The sequence below is a fragment of the Mesoplodon mirus genome, assembly GCF_964341445.2.
Source record: "Mesoplodon mirus genome assembly, chromosome: 2".
Lineage (NCBI taxonomy): Eukaryota > Metazoa > Chordata > Mammalia > Artiodactyla > Ziphiidae > Mesoplodon > Mesoplodon mirus.
The window spans coordinates 173,248,725-173,264,692 of record NC_138977.1 but is presented as its reverse complement, the minus strand read 5'-3'; the positions used below and the strand labels follow the sequence as shown (position 1 = coordinate 173,264,692).

General features: G+C 39.9%; 1 pseudogene across 1 annotated transcript in view; it reads right to left on the bottom strand.

Moving 5' to 3' along the window:
• LOC309792785 (cytosolic beta-glucosidase-like) overlaps window positions 1-15,053 on the bottom strand; it is a 157,798-nt pseudogene extending 142,745 nt beyond the window's left edge. Inside the window, exon 1 of the transcript in view lies at window positions 14,996-15,053. The product of the transcript in view is annotated as a cytosolic beta-glucosidase-like (transcript). The remainder of the gene's footprint in view (window positions 1-14,995) is intronic.
• Window positions 15,054-15,968: the final 915 nt, after the last annotated feature.

Sequence of the window (15,968 nt, the reverse complement as noted above, 5' to 3'; positions counted from 1 at the left end):
TTAAGCCCGCTCCCACTCCTTTCTTAGGTGGTCCACACAAAGGGCAGACCAATCTGGTGAGCTCCGTTCTAGAAAACTACCAAGGGCAGCCAAGAGATTAAGTCTCAGACTGGAATGTTTCCTCCAAAGAGTTTAGTAGGAACTAGGAACCAAGACACACTACCAAAATTGGTTGAGCAGAGAAAGCAAACAGGAAGCGATCTAAAGAAATATGGGGCTTGTGCTGACATCTATAGCAGGCAGATAAAACATGTCTCTAGCTCAGGTTTGAATGGACCAGTTCAGTTTTTAAAAGGTACAGAGAAGAAACAGCCTGGATAGGATCACTACAAACTGTACCTAAAATGAAGGAATTCAGCTGCTTTGTTTATTCTCCCACTTTTGTAAGTGCAAAAATAACCCCAAGCTTCTCAACTATAACATTCCATCTTTCACACACCAAGACAAACAAATGGCTAAAGTTTGAGGCCAGCCTCAATATCTGCCAAAATAAAGTCAAAGTCCAAGTTAAATCAAAGTCCCAACATTACATTGATATCCAGTTCAGCATGCAGGGGTGACAATAGCATTCATAAAACTGAGGCCTTTGCCTCCTTAAAAACCACAGACTCAGGGTTCAAGATGGCAGAGTAGAAGGACATGCATTCACTCCCTCTTGTGAGAGCACTGGAATCACAACTAACTGCTGAACAATCATCGACAGGAGGACACTGGAACTCACCAAAAAAGATGCCCCACATCCAGTGACAGGGGAGAAGCTGCAAAGAGACAGTAGGAGGGGCACAATCACAATAAAATCAAATCCCCTGGCCGATGGATGTGTGACTCACAAAGTGCAGAACAATTATACCACAGAGTTCCACTCACTGGAGAGAAAGTTCTGAGCCCTATGTCAGGCTTCCCAACCTGGGGGTCCGGCAAAGTGAGGAGGAATTCCTAGAGAATCAGACTTTGAAGGTCAGTGGGATTTGACTGCAGGACTTCGACAGGACAGGGGGAAGCAGAGACTCCACTCTTGGAGGGCACGCACAAAGTAGTATGCACATCAGGACGCAGGGGAGGGAGCAGTGACCCCAAGGGAGACTGAACCAGACCTACCTGCTAGTGTTGAAGGGTCTCCTGCAGAGATGGGGAGCAGCTGTGGCTCACGGTGGGGACAAGGACACTGGCAGCAGAAGTTCTGGGAAGTACTCCTTGGTGTGAGCCCTCCCAGAGTCTGCCATTAGCCCCACCAAAGAGCCAGGTAGGCTCCAGTGCTGGGTTGCCTCAGGCCAAACAACCAACAGAGAGGGAACCCAGCCCCACCCATCAGCAGACAAGCAGATTTACGTTTTACTGAATTCTGCCCATGAGAGCACCACCCAGCTCTACCCACCACAATTCCCTCCCATCAGGAAGCTTGCACAAGCCTCTTAGATAGCCTCATCCACGAGGGCACAGACAGCAGAAGCAAGAAGAACTACAATCCTGCAGCCTGTGGAACAAAAACCACATTCACAGAAAGATAGACAAGATGAAAAGGCAGAGGGCTATGTACCACATGAAGGAACAAGATAAAACCCCACAAAAACAACTAAATGAAGTGGAGATAGGCAACCTTCCAAAGAAAGAATTCAGAATAATGATAGTGAAGATGATCCAGGACCTCAGAAAAAGAATCGAGCAAAAGATTGAGAAGGGGCTTCCCTGGTGGCGCAGTGGTTGAGAGTCCGCCTGCCGATGCAGGGGACACGGGTTCGTGCCCCGGTCCGGGAAGATCCCACATGCCGTGGAGTGGCTGGGCCCGTGAGCCATGGCCACTGAGCCTGCACGTCCGGAGCCTGTGCTCCACAACGGGAGAGGCCACAGCAGTGAGAGGCCCATGTACCACAAAAAAAAAAAAAAAAGATTGAGAAGATGCAAGAAATGTTTAACGATGACCTACAAGAATTAAAGAACAAACAAACAGAGATGAACAATACAATGACTGAAATGAAAAATGCCCTTGAAAGAATCCATAGCAGAATTACTGAGGCATAAGAACAGATAAGTGACCTGGAAGACAGAATGGTGGAATTCACAGCCGTGGAGCAGAATAAAGAAAAAAGAAGGAAAAGAAATGAAAACAGTCTAAGAGACCTCTGGGACAACATTAAATGCACCAACATTCGCATTATTGGGGGGTCAAAGAAGTAGAAGAGAGACAGAGAGGACACAAGAAAATATTTCAAGAGACTACGGTCAGAAACTTCCCTCACATGGGAAAGGAAATAGCCACCCGAGTCCAGGAACCACAGAGTCCCAGGCAGGATAAACTCAAGGAGAAGCACACTGAGACAAACAGTAATCAAACTGACAAAAATTAAAGACAAAGAAAAATTGTTAAAAGCAACAGGGGAAAAATGACAAATAACACACAAGGGAACTCCCATAAGGTGAACAGCTGATTTCTCAGCAGAAACTACAGAAGCCAGAAGGCAGTGGCATGATATATTTAAAGTGATGAAAGGGAAAAACCTACAACTAAGATTAATCTACCCTGCAAGAATCTCATTCAGATTTGACAGAGAAATAAAATGTTTTACAGACAAGCAAAAGCTAAGAGAATTCAGCACCACCAAACCAGCTTTACAGCAAATGCTAAAGGAACTTCTCTAAGTGGGAAACACAAGAGAAGAAAAGGAACTACAAAAACAAACCCAAAACAATTAAGAAAATGGTAATAGGAACATACATATCGATAATTACCTTAAATGTGAATGAATTAAATGCTCCAACCAAAAGACACAAGCTTGCTGAATGGATATAAAAACAAGACCCATATATATGCTGTCTACAAGAGACCCACTTCAGACCTAGGGACACATACAGACTGAAAGTAACAGGATGGAAAAATATATTCCACCCAAATGGAAATCAAAAGAAAGCTGGAGTAGCAATACTCATATTGGACAAAATAGACTTTAAAATAAAGAATGTTACAAGAGACAAGGAAGAACACTACATAATGATAAAGGGATCAATCTAAGAAGAAGACGTAACAGTTACAAACATATATGCACCCAAAATAGGAGCACCTCAATACATAGGGCAAATGCTAACAGCTATAAAACAGGAAATCGCCAGTAACACAGTAATAGTGGTGACTTTAACACCTCACTTACACCAATGGACAGATCATCCAGACAGAAAATTAATAAGGAAACACAAGCTTTAAATGATACATTAAACAAGATGGACTTAATTGATATTTATAGGACATTCCATCCAAAAACAGCAGATTACACTTTCTTCTCAAGTGCACATGGAACATTCTCCAGGATAGATCACATCTTGGGTCAAAAATCAAGCCTTGGTAAATTTAAGAAAACTGAAATGATATTAAGCATCTTTTCCAACCACAAGATTAGAAACCAATTACAGGGGGGAAAACGTAAAAAACACAAGCACATGGAGGCTAAACAATACCTTATTAAAAAACGAAGAAATCATTGAAGAAATCAAAGAGGAAATTAAAAAATACCTAGAAACAATTGACAATGAAAACATGACAACCCAAAAACTATGGGATGCTGCAAAACCAGTTCTAAGAGGGAAGTATACAGCAATACTATCCTAACTCAAGACACAAGAAAAATCTCAAACAACCTAACCTTACACCTAAACCAATTAGAGAAAGAAGAACAAAAAAAAACCCAAAGTTAGCAAAAGGAAAGATATAATAAAGATCAGATCAGAAATAAATGAAAAAGAAATGAAGGAAATGAGAGCAAAGATCAATAAAAGTAAAAGCTGGTTCTTTAGAAGATAAAGAAAATTGATAAACCATTAGCCAGACTCCTCAAGAAAAAAAAGGGAGAAGACTCAAATCAACAGATATAGAAATGAAAAAGGAGAAGTAAAAACTGACAATTCAGAACCACAAAGGATCATGAGAGACTACTACAAGCAACTATATGCCAATAAAATGGACAACCTGGAAGAAATGGACAAATTCTTAGAAAAGCACAGCCTTCCAAGACTGAACCAGGAAGAACTAGAAAATATGAAAAGACCAGTCACAAGCACTGAAATTGAAACCGTGATTAAAAATCTTCCAAAAAATAAAAGCGCTGGGCCAAATGGATTCCCCGGCCGAATCTATCAAACATTTAGTGAAGAACTAACATCATTCCTCCGCAAACTCTTCCAAAATAGAGCAGAGAGAGGAACACTCCCAAACACATTCTACGAGGCCACCATCACCCTGATACCAAAACCAGAAAAAGATGTCACAAAAAAGGAAAACTACAGGCTAATATCACTGATGAATATAAGTGCAAAAATCCTCAACAAAATACTAGCAAACAGAATCCAACAGCATATTAAAATGATCAAGTGGGGTTTATCCCAGGAATGCAAGGATTCTTCAATATATGCAAATCAATCAATGTGATACACCATATTAACAAATTCAAGGATAAAAACCATATGATAATCTCAATACACGCAGAAAAAGCTTTTGACAAAATTCAACACCCATTTATGATAAAAACTCTCAAGAAAGTGGGCATAGAGGGAATTTACCTCAACATAAAAAGGCCATATATGACAAACCCACAGCCAACATAATCCTCAATGGTGAAAAACTGAAACCATTTACAGTAAGATCTGGAACAAAACAAGGTTACCCACTGTCACCAGTATTACTCAACATAGTTTTGGAAGTTTTGGCCACAGAAACAAGAGAAGAAAAAGAAAGAAAAGGAATCACCAAATCGGAAAAGAAGAAGTAAATCTGTGACTCTTTGCAGATGACATGATACTCTATACAGAGAATCCTAAAGATGCTACCAGAAAACTACTAGAGCTAATCAATGAATTTGGTAAAATAGCAAGATACAAAGTAAAGGCACAGAAATATCTTGCATTCCTATACATTAATGATGAAAAATCTGAAACAGAAATTAAAGAAACACTCCATTTACCATTGCAAAAAAAAGACTAAAATACCTAGGAATAAACCTACCTAAGGAGATAAAAGACCTGTATGCAGAAACTATAAAACACTGATGAAAGAAATTAAAGATGAAACAAACAAATGGAGAGCTATACCATGTTTTTGGATTAGAAGAATCAACATTGTGAAAATGACTATACTATCCAAAGCAATCAACAGATTCAATGCAATCCCTATCAAACTAACAATGGCATTTTTTCACAGAACTACAACAAAAAATTTTACAATTTGTATGGAAATAAAAAAGACCCCAAATAGCCAAAGCAATATTGAGAAAGAAAAACGAAGTTGGAGGAATCAGGATCCTGACTTCAGATTACACTACAGAGCTACAGTAACGGTACTGGCACAAAAACAGAAATATAGATCAGTGGAACAGGATAGAAACCCCAGAGAAAAACACATATGGTCACCATATCTTTGATAAAGGAGGCAAGAATATACAATGGAGAAAAGACAGCCTCTTCAATAAGTGGTGCTGGGAATACTGGTCAGCTACATGTCAAAGAATGAAATTAGAACACTCCCTAACACACACACAAATATAAACTCAAAATGGATTAAGGGCCTAAATGTAAGACCAGACACTATAAAACTCTCAGAGGAAAACATAGGCAGAACACTCTGTGACATAAATCACAGCAAGATCCTTTTTGACCCACCTCCTAGAGAAATGGAAATAAAAACAAAAGTAAACAAATGGGACCTAATGAATCTTAAAAGCTTTTGTGCAGCAAAGGAAACCATAAACAAGTCAAAAAGACAACCTTCAGAATGGGAGAAAATATTTGCAAATGAAGCAACTGACAAAGATTAATCTCCAAAATATACAAGCAGCTCATGCAGCTCAATATCCAAAAAAAAAAAAAAAAAAAAAAAACCCAATCCAAAAATGGGCAGAAGACCTAAATAAACATTTCTCCTAAGAACATATACAAATTGCCAACAAACACATGAAAGGATGCTCAACATCACTAATCATCAGAAAAACGCAAATCAAAACTACAATGAGGTATCACCTCACACCAGTCAGAATGGCCATCATCAAAAAATCTACAAACAATAAATGCTGGAGAGGGTGTGGAGAAAATGGAGCCCTCTTGCACTGTTGGTGGGAATGTAAATTGATACAGGCACTATGGAGAACAGTATGGAGGTTCCTTAAAAACCTAAAAATAGAACTACCATACAACCCAGCAATCCCACTACTGGGCATATACCCTGATAAAACCATAATTCAAAAATAGTCATGTGCACAATGTTCATTGCAGCACTATTTACAATAACCAGGACGTGGAAGAAACTTAAGTGTCCATCGACAGATGAATGGATAAAGAAGATGTGGCCCATATATACAATGGAATGTTACTCAGTCATAAAAAGAAACAAAACTGAGTTGTCTGTAGTGAGGTGGATGGACCTAGAGTCTGTCATACAGAGTGGAGTAAGTCAGAAAGAGAAAAACAAATACAATATGCTAAGACGTATCTATGGCATCTAAAAAAAAAAAAGGTTCTTATGAACCTAGGGGCAGGACAGGAATAAAGACACAGATGTAGAGAATGGATTTAAGGACACGGGGAGGGGGCAGAGTAATCTGGGATGAAGTGAGAGACTGGCGTGGACATATATACACTACCAAATATAAAATAGATAACTAGTGGGAAGCAGCCGTATAGCACAAGGAGATCAGTTGAGTGCTTTGTAACCACCTAGAAGGGTGGGATACGGAGGATGGGAGGGAGATACAAAAGGGAGGGGATATGTGGGTATATGTATACATATAGCTGATTCACTTTGTTATACAGCAGAAACTAACACAACAATGTAAAGCAATTATACTCCTGTAAAGATATTAAAAAAAAAAACTATCCAACCTTACACCTAAAGGAACTAGAGAAAGAACATACAAAACCCAAAGTTAGTAGAAGGAAAGAAATCATAGAGATCAGAGCAGAAATAAATGAAATAGAAAGAAAGAAAACAGTAGCAAAGATCAATAAAACTAAAAGCTGGTTCTTTGAGAAGATAAACAAAATTGATAAACCTTTAGCCAGACTCATCAAGAAAAAGAGGGAGAGGACTCAAATCAATAAAATTAGAAATGAAAAGGAGAAGTTACAATGGACACTGCAGAAATAAAAAGCATCCTAAGAGACTACTACAAGCAACTCTATGCCAATAAAATGGACAACCTGGAAGAAATGGACAAATTTTTAGAAAGGTATATCCTTCCAAGACTGAACCAGGAAGAAACAGAAAATATGAACAGGCAAATTACAGGTAATGAAATTGAAACTGTGATTAAAAATCTTCCAGCAAACAAAAGCCCAGGACCAGATGGCTTCACAGGTGAATTCTATCAAACATTTAGAGAAGAGCTAACACTCATCCTTCTCAAACTCCTCCAAAAAATTGCAGAGGGAGGAACACTCCCAAACTCATTCTATGAAGCCACCATCATCCTGATACCAAAATCAGACAGAGATAGTACAAATAAAGAAAATTACTGACCAATGTCATTGATGAATACAGATGCAAAAATCCTCAATAGAATACTAGCAAACAGAATCCAACAACACATTAAAAGGATCATAAACCAGGATCAAGTTCAATTTATCCCAGGGATGCAAGGATTTTTCAATATCTGCAGATCAATCAATGTGATACACCATGTTAACAAATTGAAGAAAAAGCACGTGACCATCTCAATACATGCAGAAAAAGCTTTTGACAAAATTCAACACCCATTTATGATAAAAACTCTCCAGAATGTGGGCACAGAGGGAACCTACCTCAACATAATAAAGGCCATATATAACAAACCCACAGCAAACATCATTCTCAATGGTGAAAAACTAAAATCATTTCCTCTAAGATCAGGAACAAGACAAGGGTGTCCACTCTCACCACTATTATTCAACCTAGTTTTGGAAGTCCTAGCCATGGCAATCAGAGAAGAAAAAGAAATAAAAGGAAGCCAAATTGGAAAAGAAGAAGTAAAACTGTCACTGTTTGCAGATGACATGATACTATACATAGAGAATCTTAAATATTCCACCAAAAAACTACTAGACCTAATCAATGAATTTGGTAAAGTTACAGGATACAAAATTAAGGCCCCCAAATCTCCTGCACTCCTATACACTAACAATGAAATATCAGAAAGAGAAATTAAGGAAACAATCCCATTCACCATTGCAACAAAAAGAATAAAATACCTATGAATAAACCTACCTAAGGAGGTAAAAGACCTGTACTCAGAAAATTATAAGACACTGACGAAAGAAATCAAAGATGACACAAACAGATGGAGAGATATACCATGTTCTAGGACTGGAAGAATCAATATTATGAAAATGACTATACCCAAAGCAATCTACAAATTCAATGCAAGTCCTATCAAATTACTAATGGCATTTTTTATAGAACTAGAACAAAAAATCTTAAAATATGTATGGAGACACAAAAGACCCCAAATAGCCAAAGCAACCTTGATGGAAAAAAATGGAGGTGGAGGAATCAGACTCCCTGACTTCAGAATATATTACAAAGGTACAGCAATTAAGATAACATGGTACTGGCACAAAAACAAACATACTGATCAATGGAACGGGTTAGAAAGCCCAGAGCCAAACTCACGCACATATGGTCAACTAATCTATGACAAAGGAGGCAAGGATATACAATGGAGAAAAGACAGTCTCTTCAATAAGTGGTGCTAGGAAAACTGGACAGTTACATGTAAAATAATGAAATTAGAACACTCCCTAATACCATACACAAAAATAAACTCAAAATGGATTAAAGACCTAAATTTAAGACCAGACACTATAAAACTCTTAGAGGAAAACATAGGAAGAACACTCTTTGACATAAATCACAGCAAGACCTTTTTTGACCCACCTCCTAGAGTAATGGAAATATAAACAAAAATAAACAGATGGGACCTAATGAAACTTAAAAGCTTTTGCACAGCAAAGGGAACTATGACCAAGATGTAAAGACAACCCCCAGAATGGAAGAAAATATTTGCAAACAAATCAACGGACAAAAGATTAATCTCCAAAATATATAAACAGTTCATGCAGCTCAATATTAAAAAAAAACAAACAACTCAATCAAAAAATGGGCAGATCTAAATAGACATTTCTCCAAAGAAGACATACAGATGGCCAAGAGGCACATGAAAAGCTGCTCAAAATCACTACTTATTAGAGAAATGCAAATCAAAACTACAATGAGGTATCACCTCACACAGGTTAGAATGGGCATCATCAGAAAATCTACAAACAATAAGTACTGAGAGGGTGTGGAGCAAAGGGAACCCTCTTGCACTGTTGGTGGGAATGTAAATTGATACAGCCACTATGGAGAACAGTCTGGAGGTTCCTTAAAAAACTAAAAATAGAATTACCATGACCCAGCAATCTCACTACTGGGCGTATACCTTGAGAAAACCATAATTCATAAAGGCACATACGGACTTCCCTGGTGGCGCAGTGGTTGAGAGTCCACCTGCCGATGCAGGGGACACGGGTTCGTGCCCCAGTCTGGGAAGATCCCACATGCCGTGGAGCAGCTAAGCCCGTGAGCCATGGCTGCTGAGCCTGCACGTCCGGAGCCTGTGCTCTGCAACGGGAGAGGCCACAACAGTAAGAGGCCAGCGTACCACAAAAAAAAAAAAAAAAGAAAAGAAAAAAGGCACATACGTCCCAATGTTCATTGCAGCTCTATTTACAATAGCCAGGTCATGGAAGCAACCTAAGTGTCCATCAACAGACAAACGGATAAAGAAGATGTGGTACATATATACAATGGAATATTACTCAGCCATAAAAAGGAATGAAATTGGGTAATTTGTAGAGATGTGGATGGACCTAGAGACTGTCATATAGAATGAAGTAAGTCAGAAAGAGAAAAACAAATAATGTATATTATCGCATATATGTGGGATCTAGAAAAATGGTACAGATGAACCAGTTTGCAAGGCAGGAATAGAGACACAGATGTAGAGAACAAATGTATGGACACCAAGGGGGGGAAGGGGGGGAATGAATTGGGACATTCAGATTGACATCTATACACTAACATGTATAAAATAGATAACTAATAAGAACCTGCTGTATAAAAAATAAATTAATTAAATTAAAAAAAATAAAAGACAAAAAAAAAAGAAACCCACAAACTCAGATCACACCAGGAGGCCTTAACGGAGTAGTTTGGACTTTGCTTATGATTCGCGGGATTTTGCAGAGCACATTCACCCCTTAAGAGATCCTCCGTGAAATCACTGGGAGGTACAAGCTCATAAGAGCTGTAGAATCAGGTTCTAAATGTTATATTCATAGCCCCTCCATGGCCTACTGAGGAAGTAAACAAAATGCCACTGAGCTACCTGCTGTTTTGAGCCTCACATTCCCTGTAGCCAAAAGCATAGGCAGAGTCAGTTTCACAAAGGGTTAAAAATCATGGGAATTTTTCTGTACTTTAAAATATTGCATGAAACTCACTTCTGTATGAATGATGATCATCTGCATTTTCTTCCCTGCCTCTTCATCTAACAAATACATTTTTACAGGTTTTACATATTCTTTACAGCTCACGTAAAACACATACTTTTCCTCCTGCTTATACCACTTATTATTTATTTATTAGATTTATATGGTGCTTTCCTCCAAAAGGCACTACACAGCCAACTCTGATGTAATAAATATTACATTAAACTCTTCTTAAAAACTATAGTCAGTTCTCAAGATTGCTTTGGCTATTTGGGGTCTTTTGTGTTTCCATACAAACTGTGAAATTTTTGGTTCTAGTTCCGTGAAAAATGCCAGTGGTAGTTTGATAGGGATTGCATTGAATCTGTAGATTGCTTTGGGTAGTGTACCAAAATGTTCATTGCAGCTCTATTTACAATAGCCTGGAGATGGAAACAACCTAAGTGTCCATCATCAGATGAATGGATAAAGAACATGTGGCACATATATACAATGGAATATTACTCAGCCATAAAAAGAAACGAAATTGAGCTATTTGTAATGAGGTGGATAGACCTAGAGTCTGTCATACAGAGTGAAGTAAGTCAGAAAGAGAAAGACAAATACCGTATGCTAACACATATATATGGAATTTAAGAAAAAAAAATGTCATGAAGAACCTAGGGGTAAGACAGGAATAAAGACACAGACCTACTAGAGAATGGACTTGAGGATATGGGGAGGGGGAAGGGTAAGCTGTGACAAAGCGAGAGAGAGGCATGGACATACATACACTACCAAACGTAAGGTAGATAGCTAATGGGAAGCAGCCACATAGCACAGGGAGATCAGCTCGGTGCTTTGTGACCACCTAGAGGGGTGGGATATGGAGGGTGGGAAGGAGGGAGACGCAAGAGGGAAGAGATATGGGAACATATGTATATGTATAACTGATTCACTTTGTTATAAAGCAGAAACTAACACACCATTGTAAAGCAATTATACTCCAATAAAGATGTAAAAAAAAAAAAAAAAAAAAAAAAACTATAGTCAGGGAAGTGGCCAGCATGAAGGCCCAAGAGACATGCACAGGAAGAATGAAGAGCCATGGGTCTGGTGAAATATGCAAGCAAGCCGTCAGTATATTAGGAGGTCCAGTGACCGGAAGGCCTGTCCTGCATTTTCTGGTCACTCTACCTTCTAAGACCCTGAGAGTGCCTTTGATTAAAAATGACAGAGCCCAAATATCTCTATTTCTGTGTGGGAGTGGGCATGGGTCTGTAGGGGAATGGGGAGGGGGTGGAGTATTATAGCTATATCTCCGCACTCCGGAGAGGATGTCTGAAAACAAAGATACCTGCACAGACAGTGTGTTCTGAAAATCTCTGGAAAAAGATACCTAGTGATGTTTTATAACAAATCACCGAGATAGATTTTTTTCTGTATAAATACAATTCATGCTCAATCCTCAGTTCTGCTGAGTGTCCATGACTTCCAAAGGCTCTGTAGACGTTCAAAGGCCAGGGAAGCTCAAAAGTGCAAAGATTCTCAAAATCAAAAAGCGACAAGGTGACTTCAGCTTTTAAATTCCAGGCCACATTGATTTGACAAAGCCACGTGTTGACGTCCTGCATATGTGACCCTCGCAGTGGTGGAAGGGGTAGCTAAACAGTAACTCTCCCAGCCGCTGTTGGAATATCAGGACAAGAATGAGCAAGAAGGGAGTATATTCTTACTTGTGGTCCAAAGAAGAAAGGACCATTCCCAGTAAATGGAGCAGATGATGTACCTCTCCTATCAGTACAGAGTGGGAGAGAATCCAGGCAGGAGAAAGAATAACATCATCATCATTATTATTATTATTACTAGTAGAAGTAGCAGTTAGTGCCGTTGTGATTGTTATTTCGTGGCTATTATGACCCAGGCACTCTTGTGCTCCAGTTATATATGCTGCCCTCTTTAATCCCCAGAACAAACATACAGAGTGGGCATGACCGTTTTCCTAGTTTTACAGTAAGGAACCTGAGACTTAAATAAGTTATTTGCCCAAAGTCACTCAGCTAGTAAGTGCCTGAGCTAGGATTCAAACCCAGCACAAAAGGAGAGGTAAGAAAACGAAGGAAACATATAAAAGGCATCTGTGCATTGACAAAAAGAGAAGGGAAGATCAATTTCCCTTCTGAAAGCTGTTGTTAGAGAGTTAACAGCACAATAGCAGGTTAGGGACAACAAATAAAGACCCTACAATAAGGCAGCAGCAAGCCCAGTGCAGACAGAAGAGGTACAGCAATGCGGAGATCCTGTGAAGAGAGGAGCTCAGAAAGGACCAGTAATCTTATCCCCGGGGCTGAGTGAGCAGGATCTGGGAGCTGGGAACTGAAACCCACTGTGTTGTCTTGTATAACTGACTGTGTGCTTCAGCCAAGTTCACTGTGGAGTTCTAAAGTGATTCATTCTTAGTAGCCCGTTTGTGACCCTCCCCCACCTAAATATAAATACGATGCATTCAGCACTTACTGAGCATCAAGCATTTAACACACGTCATCTTATTTAAACAGCAGCACTATAGATACCATAATCACCCCATCTTACCGACAAGGAGGCACAGAGAAGTTGAGTAAATTGCTCAAAGTCATACAGAGTTACAAAAAGGTAGAGATGGACCCCCAGTCTAGCGAGTCTGGCTCCAGAACCCAACTTCCCAGTTTCCATGCTGTGCACCTTCTAGAACCTGATACTGTGCACTGCAACCCCCTCTCAGTTCTGTCTGACCTCTCTCCTGAGAAGGAAACTAGCCAACGTCCTGTCTCTTGTTTTCACTACTAGAAGGCCAGCTTCATCAAGTCACCCACCCTGACCAAGTGAAAATTATCTGGGAACAAATGTAGAAGATACCATAGAGAAAAAAGTGACGTGGAATCCCTATTAACCTGTACATTCCCAGACATTCTTTTGAAAGTGCTTTGTATCACAGAGCATATATGTGTCATAACATACATAGTCCCCATGGAAAATGTCTTCTACATGGCAGTTGTTGCAATTATCATAGCAGATATTCCTCATTCTCATTTCTGAAGGTCTGGGAAATGGCAACTGAAGATGGGAATCATAAGCAGCATGGATTATGCCAGGATCAACCTGCACTCTGTCTAGAAAAACCTTCACCATCTTCAAATGGCTCCCTCCTTCTCGTCCTTAAAGTTTTAGATTAAATGACAGTAATTCACAGAGATCCTCCTAAATCAAAACCTGTTATCACCCTAGCACTTACCATAAGCAGTAATTATATCTTTTATTAATTTACTTGTTTTGGTTGATGTATTTGTTTTCTAGGGCTGCCATAATAAAGTACCACAAAAGGGGTGGCCTAAACAACAGAAACATTCTCTCTCATTTCTAGAGCTTAGAAGTCCAAAATCAAGGTTTCAGCGGGGTCATATTCCCTCTGAGACTCTTGCTAGAACCCTTTCTTGTCTCTTCTAGCTTGCGGGAGTGGCCATCGGCCCTTGGTGTTCTTTGGTTTACAGCTGCATCACTTGAGTCTCTGCCTCTATTGTCACAAGACATTCTCCACATGTGTTTCTGTATCCAAATTTCCCTCTTCTTATACGGACACCAGTCATATTGGATTAAAGCCCCACTCTACTCCAGTATGAGCTTACCTTAATTAGCTAATGACATCTTCAGATGGCTAGTTCTGGCCCCCCGAAGTGTGAGAGAATACATATCTGTGTTTAAGCCTCCCAGTTTATGGTCATTTGCTACAGCAGTTCTAGGAAAATGCTGCCAGAAATTCTCTTAGCTTTATTTATCCCTGGGTTTCCACATTTATTTGACCAAATAAATATTTTCCCATGATAGCTATTAACAATCCCTAATTCCTTAGGTGGAAAATATATATAGGAAAAAGCTAATCTAATCTTCCTATTTTACATAGGAAGAAACTGAGACTCGAGGAGGAGACCAGACTCACAAGCTCATGCCTGGCAGGATGGAGACCAGAACTCAGACCTCCAACTCCACTCTGGGTGCTCTTTGCCATCTCACAGTTAATTCTCAGCCACTCAGGACATGGGGGGGCCTTGAAATAGAACAGGGAATCTCTCCCAACTGAAGAACATCCTTCAGTGATGTCTCTTGGACTCCTTGAAGGAATTTAGTCAACATTTTTCTAACCAATAGGAGAAATTGTTATCATTTTTAGGGAGGTTATGGGAAATGTGTTCAAGAAACCAGTGATGAAAGCAGCTGGTCCAGTGTACACTGATGTCTCAGATGAGCTGGAACGGACCAAAATTACAGCCGCAGAGGGGTCTTCAGCCCCTCGTCACCACCACCCTTGTGCCTAAGGAAAGGGACATGGAAAGCAAGTGTCTTCTATGTGAAAAGGGACAGTTTCATTTATGCAGTTATGGGCTCTTCAGTCCTTTTGCTTCTCTTCTTTTCACCTCCTCACCCGACCTTCTTCCCCAGACATACAGAATCCATGAGAAGTAAGCCATCCCAGCTCTGGAGAAGGGGAAGAAGCTTCTCTTACCGTCCACTTGATAAGCTGAGGTGACTGCCCCCCATCCAAATCCTGCAGGAAAATCCATGCTTTCAGAAGACGGCCGACCGGAACACTCAGGCAACAGAGCTGCACCCTTCAGGCAGAGGAGTCCAGCAGCTGTGCAAACAGTAAGTGAACTCTCACCCTGACCGTAGTCTCAGAATGCAAACGAGTACGCAAACAAGAAGGGAACCTGATTAAAGCATCCCACTTGACTGGCCACAGCCTTGATTTGAAGCCAAGACACTTGGTTCAGAGGGACCATTTATATTGTTCTTCTCCAGACACTCCCCAATTTTTAACAGAGTTGGGCCAGCCTGGGGACAGACCAGGTCCCTGCTTTGGCAGGGCACCCATTCATCTAATCTTTTCCCTTTTAATGAAACACATGGACATTATTTTTAAGTCACATAATCCTACTAGAACTTTCCTTTGGCCAATTCCTCCCAATTCCTTATCCCCATTCCCTAGAGGCCACCATTTTCAACTGTTTCTTGTGATATTTATTCCCATGTTGTCAAATAACAGGATGAGATTGGTGCCTCTTAATTTGTTTTTCAATTTTAGATAGTAACTATTGACTTCTGGATATAAGGGTGGAAGATCTTAGCATGTGTGCTCTCTCTCTCTCCCCTTCCTCCATCCACCCAATGTGGTTAGATTACCTCTTCTGTTTAAATAAATATTCGATATTTACATGAATATGACTGCATATGGCTCAAAGCTGAGCTGTGTAGTATACCATGCTTACAGGCAACTTTTCATTTTCTCCAGGGTTCATCAACTGTCTGGATCTTATATTTAAATTCCTCTATTCTTATCACTAATTTATCCCCAAGCAGTCTGACAGGACTATGAATCTATGTTTAAACACCTCTGTTTGCTTGTTCCACTCTGCAGTTTGTTTCTTAGGCAGCCACAGAGCTATGTAGTCTTTAACTTCCCTCACCAGTCTCCTGGG